This window comes from Montipora foliosa, chromosome 6 (assembly GCF_036669935.1).
Source record: "Montipora foliosa isolate CH-2021 chromosome 6, ASM3666993v2, whole genome shotgun sequence".
Taxonomy (NCBI): domain Eukaryota; kingdom Metazoa; phylum Cnidaria; class Anthozoa; order Scleractinia; family Acroporidae; genus Montipora; species Montipora foliosa.
The window spans coordinates 51,177,074-51,189,573 of NC_090874.1; the positions used below are offsets into that span (position 1 = coordinate 51,177,074).

At 39.6% G+C, this 12,500-nt stretch overlaps 1 long non-coding RNA gene across 1 annotated transcript in view; it reads left to right on the forward strand.

Moving 5' to 3' along the window:
* The first annotated feature begins 8,209 nt into the window (after positions 1 to 8,209).
* The window catches only part of LOC138006357 (uncharacterized), a 4,588-nt gene continuing 297 nt past the window's right edge, over positions 8,210 to 12,500 (forward strand). The window contains exons 1-4 of the long non-coding RNA XR_011123889.1: positions 8,210 to 8,328; positions 8,633 to 8,677; positions 10,285 to 10,459; positions 12,269 to 12,500. The exon at positions 12,269 to 12,500 is cut by the window's right edge and continues 297 nt beyond it. This is a non-coding gene — a long non-coding RNA (uncharacterized lncRNA). The remainder of the gene's footprint in view (positions 8,329 to 8,632; positions 8,678 to 10,284; positions 10,460 to 12,268) is intronic.

The window sequence follows — 12,500 nt, forward strand, 5'->3', positions numbered from 1 at the left end:
GGGTTGACTGAAGGAATTAGTGGAGATAAAGGCTCCCTTTGATGAGTTCGTGCCATATTGCTATATGGTATGGCTGGCTTGGCGTGAAACCTCAAAAATTAAGGACTATAGACCTGTTCAATAATGGCGGCCAAATAAAATGTTCTTCCGTTTTAATGCTAATAAACCTTTCTAGCCTCGCTACGACGAACAAATTTCAAAAGAATATTTGTTTCGAAATGAGGGCAGTAGGTCTAATTAACATAGTTAATAAAGAATGTAAAAGAGGTCGTCATTTATGATCCCAGTGATCGATCGGCGAACAAAATGGCCCATTGTGTCGCTGGCTAAAGACAGAAGAGATTTAAAGCATCGTACATGCTTTTTGAAGTCTGGTACATTTCCTTGCTGTCGTCGTCAAATGGACATATTGAGCTTTCTGCAGTGACGTCATAAACTCAAAATCGTTGTTTACTTTATATTATATTATTAATTCTTTATTTTTTTCCTTTTCCTAATTTTTGTAGAACAAGGCTGTAGATACTAAATTGGTCACTATGGTGTAATGATAAAGAACTTTTCTCCATTTCTGTAAAAGCACTTAACTCGGGTACAATGTTAGTTAACCTAGAAGTGCCCCTTCCCTCCGAATGTAATTTTTAGCCTTCTAAGTAGAAAAATGAAAAAAAAAAAAAAAAAGCACAAAGAAAAAAATTCTAAATGCGAAGCGAGTTGCAATAATCCAAAAACCATACCTATAACGAGGAATAATATTTCTGTGCTTCGAACTCGCAAGCACAAGCATAAGTAGTTTATGCCAGTGAAAACCAATATCGACATAAGTCCTAGTCCCGTTCCGGGACTCCCTCTTACCCCGCCCTGAAAATGGGCCTGGAACCCAGGCGGGAAAAGAGAGAGTCCTGTATTACTTGCAGGCGCATGCTCGGAATGAACCAATCATATTGCATTAGATGCCAGGCTGGATATGTAAATAAAGGGAACCTTGAAACTCCGACAAAAAATCGTATAAGAAAATAACTGTGTGATTTGCAGTGTCAGGAAAGAGAACATCTAAACTATGCCTCGTCGTGACCAAACGAGGAGAAAAAACCCCGATAGCAGTGATGTTGGAAAATTATTGCCGAATAAATGTAACGACTAAGAGAAGATCGCAATAAGCGACAAAACAGCTTGGAGTCAGAATTTCATATTATCTGCAGTACTTTACCTCTAACAATGAGTTTCAGAAGGAAAGTGCTTTTAAGTAGCAACAATAAAAGCAAGGTGACACACACTTTTAAGTAGCATTTTTCATCCTTTTTAATTAATATTCACGAACAAATTTTAACCGGAAAAAAAAACCGTGACAACGTCCAAATAATCGATGTTTGACTGTGCATAAATATGTATAAATTTAATAGGAACATTATTGCTTCATCATTGCGTTATCAACACAAACTGGTATGTAAAGAAACAAATAGTCCAGGTTGTGATTCAATTTCGTTCGACTTTTTATCTAACTTTATCAGGAATAATGCTCAGTTTTTCTGTCATGCAATCGTCTTTTAGTTTTTCATATATAAAAATCATTGCAGTTTCAACAGGTAGCTCTACATAAAACCTTAGCAATTTGTTCACGGGCACGGCTTGTAAGGAAAGAAAGATTTTAATGCGACGAGTGCTTTGAAAATTATTCTAAGGAGAAATTAATAGTCTGAGTAAATTACTCTACTCTAATTACTCAAAAAAAAAACTGTTTGTCACCGGTGTTTGTGTATTATTCCTGATAATACTGAGAATATTTGCAACATTTTTTACCTGACTGTTGTCTATTGGGTATCCAAACAATTTGTCCCCGAGTTTGAAAATAATTGGTAGACCTAAACTCTTGAAACAATCACAGTTTCAATAATTACTGTGCAACTCAAATATATGTTCACTGGATCAGTGCAATTATCACATAACTAGACCGACAGAAGTAATGAACAATAAACAAGAGTTCCTGCAGGAGATTTATTAGTCTTCGTGGAGCGATTCACATCCACGACCTACAACATATTTGTAAGTTTCAAGGAGTCTCGGGAGAGCAATTAAATCAAAATTTGATATTTTTCTGCGCCAACATCATGCAGCCGTTCAGTTGGGTTTCAGGCACGAAATTCCGTACTTTTGTATGTCATCCATGACATAAGAAGGACTGATTTACAATTAACATCGGACTCGGATCGAAGAAAATCGCAAACATATTAAAGGAACAACCATGTAGCAAACAGACTTGCCAAATCCTGTTGTAGGTTTAACAAAACCATAATTACCGGTAACGACTGCATGAATAGCTTGCAGTTATTCCACCTTAGGCACAAAAGTAAAGTGGCATTTCTCAAACGCGAAATAAATTGCCTCCAGAAACTTGGCGTTGTAATTTCCTTTCACATTATCCCCATTATCCAGTGTAAAAGCACCCGGAATAAACTATGCCCAAATAAGGAATCTTTTTCCAAATATGGATTTCCCCCCAATTTTGGGGGAAAAAACGGTGTCATTTCGAGCATGCGCCTGCAAGTAATACAGGACTCTCTCTTTTCCCGCCTGGGTTCCAGGCCCATTTTCAGGGCGGGGTAAGAGGGAGTCCCGGAACAGGCCGCATGTTCTCTACCTTGAATTGACGATTATCGTTAATTGTTAATTTGCTTTCAATTTACTATTATCGTAATTTCAGAACACTGAAAGCTTGATATGGATCATGGGAAATGAACATATTTCTTTTAAAAGCAGAACCCTAATGTATGGACTCGCAGGACTCGAACCTGGGAACGTGTAATTAATAACCCCTTCACTTAACCACTAGACTACCACATCACTAACTGCGAGGGTTTTTTATTAATGTCAATAATTTTTTCTTCCAAAAGTGCCGCTGTAAACGTGTATTAACAGCCGCTAAGAAGCAAGCTTACACAGTGAAAAATGTCGGTTACCAAACTTCAAGAGAAAGCTAACCATTTTACAATCAAGCTTTAGACTTAACCATTATTCAGCAATGATTTTATATATATACTAATTAGTTCTGGTAAATAATCGGCACATTCTTAGTCAGTTGATCTTTAGTGGTTAAGTGGATAAAAACAGTTCCTTCAAAGTGGGTGCTCCGGGTTCAAATCCTGTCCAGAGGCTGTTTTTACTTTTTTCGTTTTATTTGCTACCACAAGTCCTGGGACACAGTGTTCTGAAATAACGATAATAGTAAATGGAAAGCAAATTAACAATTAACGATAATCGTCAATTCAAGGTAGCTAGAGAACATGTTGGAACAGGACTACATAAGTCCAGACGCGGGGAGTCTGGAACACCGAGTGCTTTAATTTGGCCAGGCGTAGCAAATTTCCTTGTGCTTATGCTGCGTTTCGATGACACACGACGCAAGCGAACTCAAGCATAAGCGCAAGCTCAAGGAAAAGGAAACATTTTGATCCTTGTTCTTGAACTTGCGCTTGTACCCAACCCGTTTTCACGGTGAAATAAGCGCTTGTGCTTGTGTTGCTTGTGAAAGTCCCATAAAAGATAACCAAAGAACAAACCTACAATAAGCGACAAAAGTAGTTGGGACACTGAACTGAGAAGACAACAATTAGGGAAAAAATCACCTTAACGTTACATTTTCCACTTGCGATCCCCCCTCTGCCCCCGCCTCTCCCCCCCTCCTTCAATGTTGGTAACGCAAAAAGGAATAATTGGCGATAAGAAGACAATCTTGTTTGGGGTGAGGGAGGGGGTTAGATGGAAAGACTTTGGGGGAGAAATTTGTCCGAGATTCATTAAAGGGAAAGTGTCTTAACCCTTTTGGCACTTATTGTAGAAGCAATTCAGTTTGTTGTGTGATTTATAGCCAGAGTGAGACGGGGAGGCGGACTTCAGTCATTACTGGGAGCAAGAAACAATGTTATGATTTTGAGTATATCAGAAATTCTTATGCAATCGTCCTCATTTTTTTTTCGCGCTCCCGTTTTGATCCTCGGTGACCCTAACGTCTGGTTCGACTTTCCTCTAATGCGTGTATCTACAACTATAAATACCCATAAAACGGAACACCGACAGAGGAAAGGGGTGAGGGGAGCACCGTAACAGCCTCAGAGCTGACGGAACTACTGACGAAAAATAAAGTAAGTGTACCTTTACCTTTGAAGGGCGAACGACAGCAAAGGCAACGGCAACGCCCCAAAACAATAATAGGGAGCTTACGCAACGAGGACGACGACGGCTACGAGGACTTCATTTAAAAATACGAGTTCGCGTTATTCATATCACTACAAAACTATTTCATGTCGTTTCGCGTTAAAAATGTGTAGTAACTGTTGAAGAATTAAACGGGTATGAGTGAGTTGAAAGCGTAGAGAGAGAACTGAAAATTCATCGTCATGTGCTAACGTCCTCCACAGAACCTTGAATTTGGTCATTTCACGTCGTCATTTAGGAGATGACGGCAAAGAAATGTACCAAAATGTAAGACGCACGTGCAGAGCCATTGTTTTTGCTCACTAAAGCTATTGTTTTGTAGCGTCGTCGTTGCCGTCGGCGTCGTCGTTTCGTAAGCTCCCTAATATCATTGGTTAAAAGAGGTAATATAATCGTGCTGCACGTGCAACACGAATTTCCGTGCATTTCTCTGCGGTACTCCACAAAACAGCAACGTGAAATCACCAAATTTTAGGTTTTGACAACAACGTGAACAAATAACAATGAAATAGTCAGTTTCTGATTTGACTTTAAAACCGTTCGTACCCATCCAGTTACATACCTCTTACTAACCTCGTTTTCTCGGTCCGTACTGTAAGTTACGGACCGAGTTTTTTCCCGTTGATTTATGGCCCAAGCGCGAAGCGCGCGGGCCATAAATCAACGGGAAAAAACGAGGATCCGTAACTTACAGTACGGACCGAGAAAACGAGGTTAGTAAGATATTTATTATATCTCTGAGGTTAACCGGCGTGCGGGCAAGGAAACTAGTCAAAGTGAAGCGGAAGGTTCAACTGCCACAAAGAATGCCGTGCCAAAATCCCAAAAACTAAATCTTCTTGGCTGTTAAGTTTGAAATAGTTGCTTGCAAGATTCAAACAGTTTTCAGTACAAGTTTATGCAACAGAAATGACATGAAAAACTCGCTAGATGATGTTTTGTCGAAATTTTAAATTTAGCGGGCTGTACAGCGGGCCGTACAGCGGGCCGTACTGTAGAATACGGCCCGCGAATTTAGCCAATTACAGCGCGCGTACTATCTGAGAGATATAATAAAGGATAGTTCTCCCGTATTGTGCAACGTGAACAAGACGGAATAATCGTGAAATACTTGCTATAGCGCTAAGTTATATTTTGGACTGACGTTTTCGTTGCCGTAGCCGTCGTCTTTGCTTTAGAGAGCTTTAGATTCTAGTACGAGAACGACTACGAGTACGAGATTTTCTCATAAGGCAACAGTGAGCGCGCGCAAACCAGCGTCATTTTGGCGGGAAAAACGTTATGCCGCCGTCATTTTAGTACGAGGTTTTGCAAAAATGTCGTCGAATCAGAACAAGTCAACAACACGGTAGCAGTTTTGGCTTTTTTTATGAGTAAAAAGGCTCAGTTACCAGCAATAAGGATAACTGAGCAACCTATACAGCTAACAAAGAGTAAGATTAAGCGTATGGGTTATCAATTTCCTTAGTATTTTCGCTAAAAACGGGCAGTCAAAACTCGTACTCGTTCTCGTCCTCGTTGTAGAATCTAAAGGTCCCTTTTAACTCATGAACAACGTGAAATCACCAAACTTGAGGTATTGCCGGCAAGTTGAGAATTCAAATGTGAACCTTTCATTTTCTATTTTTACTATGAACTGTGCGACGTGAACGAGATGGGATAATCGCGAAAGACTTACAATAGTGCAAATTTATATTTTGCGGCGAAGTTTTCATCGACGTCGCTTTCGTACATGTTAAAGTCGACCCTCAGTTATTACGATTCTCGATTGAGTGCGGCACTGGGAAGTTTCGCGGTAAAGTTTCATCGTTTGAGTTTCCATGTTGTCAAAGGCAACTTGCTTCGTTTCCTAGAGTAACTTTTAGGGCCTACGAGTGATGAAGCCCGCTAAAATCTACAACGGTTAATTCAAACTGGTGGCCGTTACCAGTTAAATGACGTTACAGTTACCCTTGGAAACGAAGCATGTTACCCTTGACAACATGATAACTTAAACGCTAAAACTTTGTCACCAAACTTTCCTAGTGTCGTACTCAACTGAGAATCGTAGTATTAAGACCCGCTACTGTAAAGTCACTTTCCAACCACACCCGGGACGCCGGGTTGGATGAAAAATGAAATGAAATGAGTGTATATTTGAAGCGCGGGTTATTAGACGACTGAGAAAAGTCAAGTCATCGAGTCCTCCCAGCTGTTCATAGATCAGTTGGTAGAGAATTTCACCGGCATCGCTTCCCTGCTATCAGAGATCTCTTTTCTTTGTGCGTTGTATGGGAAAGACACCTCTGCCATGGGTCGAAACTCGCTTTGATCCAACCGTTGTCCACAACCTTGGACGGCACTCTTCAAACCGCATGCCCCATGAAATGTTTGATGACTGTGACTTGAGCCCACTGTGTCTCGCGCATTCCTTTACAGTACTTCCGCTGTCTTTATGCGAGCCCACACAACATGAATTCGGTCGCTAAGTAACCGCCGTGCATGCTCAACACAGTGAGTTTCGACCCATGGTAAGACCCATGGCAGAGGTCTTTTTTTTTCTCGCACTCGTCAACCCAGCGCCAGAACGCAAACCTCTGTTAGCAGGGAACGGCATGGCAGTGGTCATGGGTTCGGATCCCATCGGAGCCACCTGAAATTTTCAGGTGTCCATAAAAAACCGACGATTGCTTAACCCATTGACCAATGGGAGTGAGACGATTTTACTGGGGGTGTCCGGGTCCTATGACACCTGAGGAGTCGATGGGTTAAATTGCCCAGCAAAGTGCGAGGATTGTTTGTCTCAGTCGTCGGGTTGACAAACCTTCCAACATCTCCAGGCCTACCACGGTCTCACGGAACACTTCTTCTCTAATGTCGCACCGCTAATAACACCGTTCACTTACTCCATTCCAGTCGAGGAAGCGTACGTGAAGCGAACAAAGCACACCTTATCAACAACGTTAACACCCTTGAACCTTTGATTCAAATAAGGAAGATGTAATGTGATAATGCAGTTCCGACCCTATCTATATTTTTCATTAGTATAAATACACAGGTGATTATACAAAATCGCGCGCTCTCATTGGCTCGCTATCTCGGATTATCAGCCGATAATCACCTCGACGGACAAAATGGCTGGCAGTAGTCGTTTTGAAACTGTAAGAGAAGATGATTACGCGTTGAAATGTTTTTTTTTTCTCTTTTTTGAAATAATCACCTCTATATTTATACTAAAACGATTATTCGCCTCAGGCTCAGTGATTATTTAACAATTATTCGCCGAAGGCGAAGTGATTATCGCTGAATATTCACCGATAATATTCACCGATAATCCCTGCCCCGAAATGATAAAAAAATAACGAATGATGTTGCGGGAGTTATCTAATATTTATTGAGCTTAAAGAGGTTGCCTAAAATGTTGCCAAAAAAACAAAGACCAATTTGCAAACCATGACTATTAAAACGGCGCCAGGAATTACTGAAAACTCTTTGCAGAGCAATTTAGCAAAAAAGGAAAACAGTTGTCGCGATTCAAGCATCAAAGTCTCAAAATGGTAATTGTTATTGTTTTACAACAGAGACTTTTTAAAACCGTTGTGGAACTTTTATGGAATTTCCTTTTGGATAAAAACAATACAATAAATAGTAATGAAAAATTTAGAACGCGGGTTCATTTTCAACAACATGAGGTTATCAAAGGAAGTTAGAGGTAGATTTCAAAGTATAAATCTAAGATGGGAGACCAAAACAAATATTTTAATATGCCAGGTTTAGACTTAAAAGTATTGCGTTATCTTGAAGAAACTGCAGCCTTGGCTTTTGAAAGAACAATCACAAAATCACAAAATTAATTAGTCTATATCATTCGAACACTGAGAGAAATGAGTTCATTATCCTCTTAGCCATAAGTTCAAGAAAGTGGAAATCGTATCCTTTTAATTAAAGTACGTATATTCGTCTTAACCCAAATGGGATTAGAATGTTTTTAACAGCATATCAAAGTTTTATAAACGAACAGCTGCAGCTTGCGAAGCCTGCAGCAGGTAGCTAGAATACATCTTTTGTTATCAAAACGGAGTTCAACGCAGACAAAACGAAAGGCGGAGTTAGACATAGACTAAACGAAAGGCGATCGAGGTAAGGCTACACTAAAACTGAATCTTCTTTAGTGGACGTTACTGGGCAAAACCTTTTAGCTACTGCGGGATTTAGGGGGTCAAGGCTAGACATGAAACCGAGAAAACTCGGCTGACGCGTAGTAGCCCAGAAGAATCACTTTTAGCCTCAGTCTAATACAACTTTGCAAAACCGGGAAGTTGTAACATGCGAAACTAATTGTGGTCATTCCAATAGTTTCTGCACTCTATATAAATTTTCCTGTGCTGCAAGTTTTATTCAGTGCCAGGACTTTGTGGTTTTACAGAAATTTTCTTTATTTCAGGGATGATGAATTTTCATTTTATATTGCTTACCGCTCTAACAATAGGTGAGAATAAGCGTCAACTAGTTTTAATAGTAGTATTGATTACTTTAAAGATGAATAGTCCCATAAATATTTTTGTGCAAAATCCACTCTCCAATAAAAAGGAAAAGTATGTGACGGTTTCCCGCCCTGTAACGTCATTTTTCGTTTGTTTTCTGGATTCTTCCGCGAGACATCTTCCCACACGATGCCCCCTCCAGAGAGAGCTATCTCCCAATAAGTCAAAACACACCTGCAGCGTGTTGAGACTTCAAATACATATAAACTAAAGCAATGCCGTGTCAAAACACATCGATCAAGGTATGATATAAAATCAAATCAAATATACGTGAATTAGACCTAATGCAAAGGAATGAGAAATCTAATTTAAAATAAGAAAAATTAACAGGTTTGGAACGAGAATTTAGAGTTTTTAAATCTCGAGAAGGGTAGAGAAGACAGTTTGCGATACCCGGCGATGTTCAGTCAAGTGTACTAACACGTTCACGCGCGTAGATCCCGATTTATTTGTGTTTGACTCTACTTTATTTGGCACATCTAGTCTTTGCCACCTATTTCCAACAGTAAGGTTAAGGGTAAAGTTTAGGGTTATTTTTAGTTTAGGGTAAACGCGGCTTTTTATCCTTACTTGAAGAGCAGTATTTGGCGGACAACTTGAGACGTTAATTGTCTGTATTCCGAGACTAGAGGGATGTTAAAGATGGAGAGACTGAGAGCAAGGGGACACTTTGTGACGCTTATTGAAATCCACGTGCATCTCATTAGGCGAATTTCTGGACATATCTGTATAATCGCAACCTCACAAAGTTGTTAATAATTCATGACCTAACAGCCTACCAAAACACCGATAAAACGTCACGTGTATGAGCTTTATATCCTGATTAAATCCTGATTAAACAATCCTGGTTAGTATTCTCTACATAAAGAATACTAATAAGGCATAGCTTGTTTTTCTTGTATGCTAATATTCTCCTCTCTCAATAGATCATTTTACAGTTGTGTGCTTACTTACCTGGCCTATGAAAGAAAGTGAAGCTGGAGTTGACGTTGTTTTGATAGAAACCTCACTGCTTTTCTTATGTAAATTTTTACTGATTAGCACGATAACAATATCATTAACATGAGAAAAGGAGGGTGCTGTGTATCATAACCAGGTCAGTGGTAAGCACACAACTGTAAAGAGGTCTATTGGAACCATTGTTCTGAGTCCAGAGAGGGACACGCTTTTTGTGGAATGTTTTTAATTAAAGCCGTTCAAAAAACTCGTAGCAAGTGTTTTATCGGGTATAAAAACACTCGGCTACTCTTCGTGTTTTTAAATCCCGGTAAAACACCGCTGCTCGTTTTTTAAACATTACTTCCCGAGACTGAAATACAGGTCCTCGTTTATTCTCTAGAGAAGTTTGAATGAATGAACCTTAGACATTCAGTGCATCTTTAGTAAGAGCATTTCTGGACAGAAGGGCGATACTCAAAGAACGCAGAACATAATTGCATTGTAGTGCGTCACTCAATCGGATAAAGCTGATGTTTATTTGAGAGCATGGTCATTACTGTAGAACTCTTGTCTCTCTCTTCTCTCTTACTTAAGGGCATTTTAATTTGCACAGCTCGTATCAAGAATGCCATAGCACTCAAATGCTTCAACTGCAATGTCAGCTTGCCAGCAAGCACGTGTTTTGAGAATTCCAGGATTGAAATTTGTCGATTTCGTCATCCCGCCTGCTTAACTGTTGATACCGTGGTAACAACTTTGAAGGGAAAGAGGTCACGTCTACTATTAAGGTAATCAGTGTGCACACGTGCCTGTCGATAGCTGCCTTGTACCCAGAAGTCTCTAAATCATGAATATTTGCGCGCAAAGGAAAGTGGGAAGGAATACTTGATAGGACCATTGACACATCAACACGATCTCTTCCTCAAATGAGGGATTATCCTTTATTGTCAGTTTGCCTTAAATGGAGTATGATCCTCCATTTTGATCACTCTGTTCCAGAACTTGTGGTATGAAAAAGAAAAGAAAAATGTAAAAGGATTCGAACCCGGAGAACCCACTTTTAAGGAGCTGTTTTTATCCACGGCTTAACCACTAAAGATCAACTGACTAGGAAATGTGCCAATTAATAATGGTTAAGTCTGAGGCTTGATTTTAAAATGGTAAGCTTTCTCTTGAAGTTTGGTAAGCGACATTTTTCACTGTGTACGCTTGCTTCTTAGCGGGTGTTAATACACGTTCACATCGGCACTTTTGGATGGAAAAATGTTTGACATAAATAAAAAATAACAACCTCGCAGTTAGTGATGTGGTCAACTAGTGGTTAAGTGAAGGGGTTATTAATCACACGTTCCCAGCTTCGAGTTCTGCGGATTGAGCTTTTAAAAGAAATATGTTCATTTCCCATGATCCTTATCAAGCTTTCAGTTTCCAAAATAAACGATAATACTTCACTTGGAAGAAATTGACAATTAAGAATAATCCTTCAATTGAGGGAGAGACTTGGTTGGACACATTACAAGACATAAAAGCACTGATTTACATTATTTATGTCCAAACACTGACTAGACTAGCTTTAAGATATAAGCCGTTTTCATACTAGAAAACGAACAAACCGTCTGGAAGGACAAATTTTTAGACAACATAGGCGTTTGAAGAAGATTTCTCAGTTGAAGACGATTTGTTCACCGAGGGGAAATGGAACAAGCAATGGAAGCGACGGCTTATGGGAAGTTTTTAATATGGCGGACGGGAAGAAAAGAAGAAGGTTGGCACGAAAGGTAAGTAACCAAGCAATACCTAGTGCCAGTCTTCACGCGCTGAAACGTATCCATTATCAATCTTTCAAGAATTTACGTCGGACAACACTACCGAAATTGGTCGTCTTGAATTCACATTAGTCTACACAACCATGTAGGACAATTTGTCCGTTTAGACAATTCGTTCGTCTTCTAATGTGAAAACGGCCGTTGTGACAAGTATCATGATAAAAAATAAATAAATAAATAAACAAATAGTGAAAAATGCAAAGGGCCTTTGTAGGAGACATGTCTGGCGATCACTGGTATGTAGCCTAGTAATCAAGACGCCGACATCAAAGGAACCTTAACCCTTTCCTCCTATAATTAAGATGAAAGAGAAATAATAATGTACAAAAAATATTTAATACGTACAAAAACGCACCTATCCGAATTTTTGGCGCCCCTCAGTATTCGAGATGTCAGCAAATGAACTAGCCCACTCTGTTATTAAAACAAGCGCAGGACGCATGCCCGAGATCTCTGTAAGAAGGGTGGTCCCCACCATTTTAAAATGCAAGTTCGTTATTGTCAAATGTCTGCGTGGCTAAGCTCAGCTTAACGAAAAACAAGATTCAGATGGGCTCTAAACCCATTCATAATTGTAATTTTTCTGGTGATTTACGACAAAACGATCACGCTCACCAAGAAAATTTTAGCATGGCCGAAATCAAGCGCAGCATTGTTTCTGTACGTTGGCATTTGAAGGAAAAGAGGAAGCACTTGCATTAACGTGTATTAAAGCAATAAGAGTAAGGAGAAAAGCAGTTTTAACATAAAAATTATGTCAAAAATTTTTAGGCAGTGTGTGCCAAAATACAAATGTCATTCTTCTCTGCCGTGCAAAGATCTCAAGACACACTTATGGAAGAAAAGGAGAGATCTACTTGTCTATGATCCCTGTCAACCACAATGCTGCCGCGATGATTTCTGCAATCATCCTACTCCTACTTCAAAACTTTCCGGAACCAGTACTCATCGATTTTTAACAACAACAAAAGCAACAACATTACCCATGCCGCCTACAAAGTGC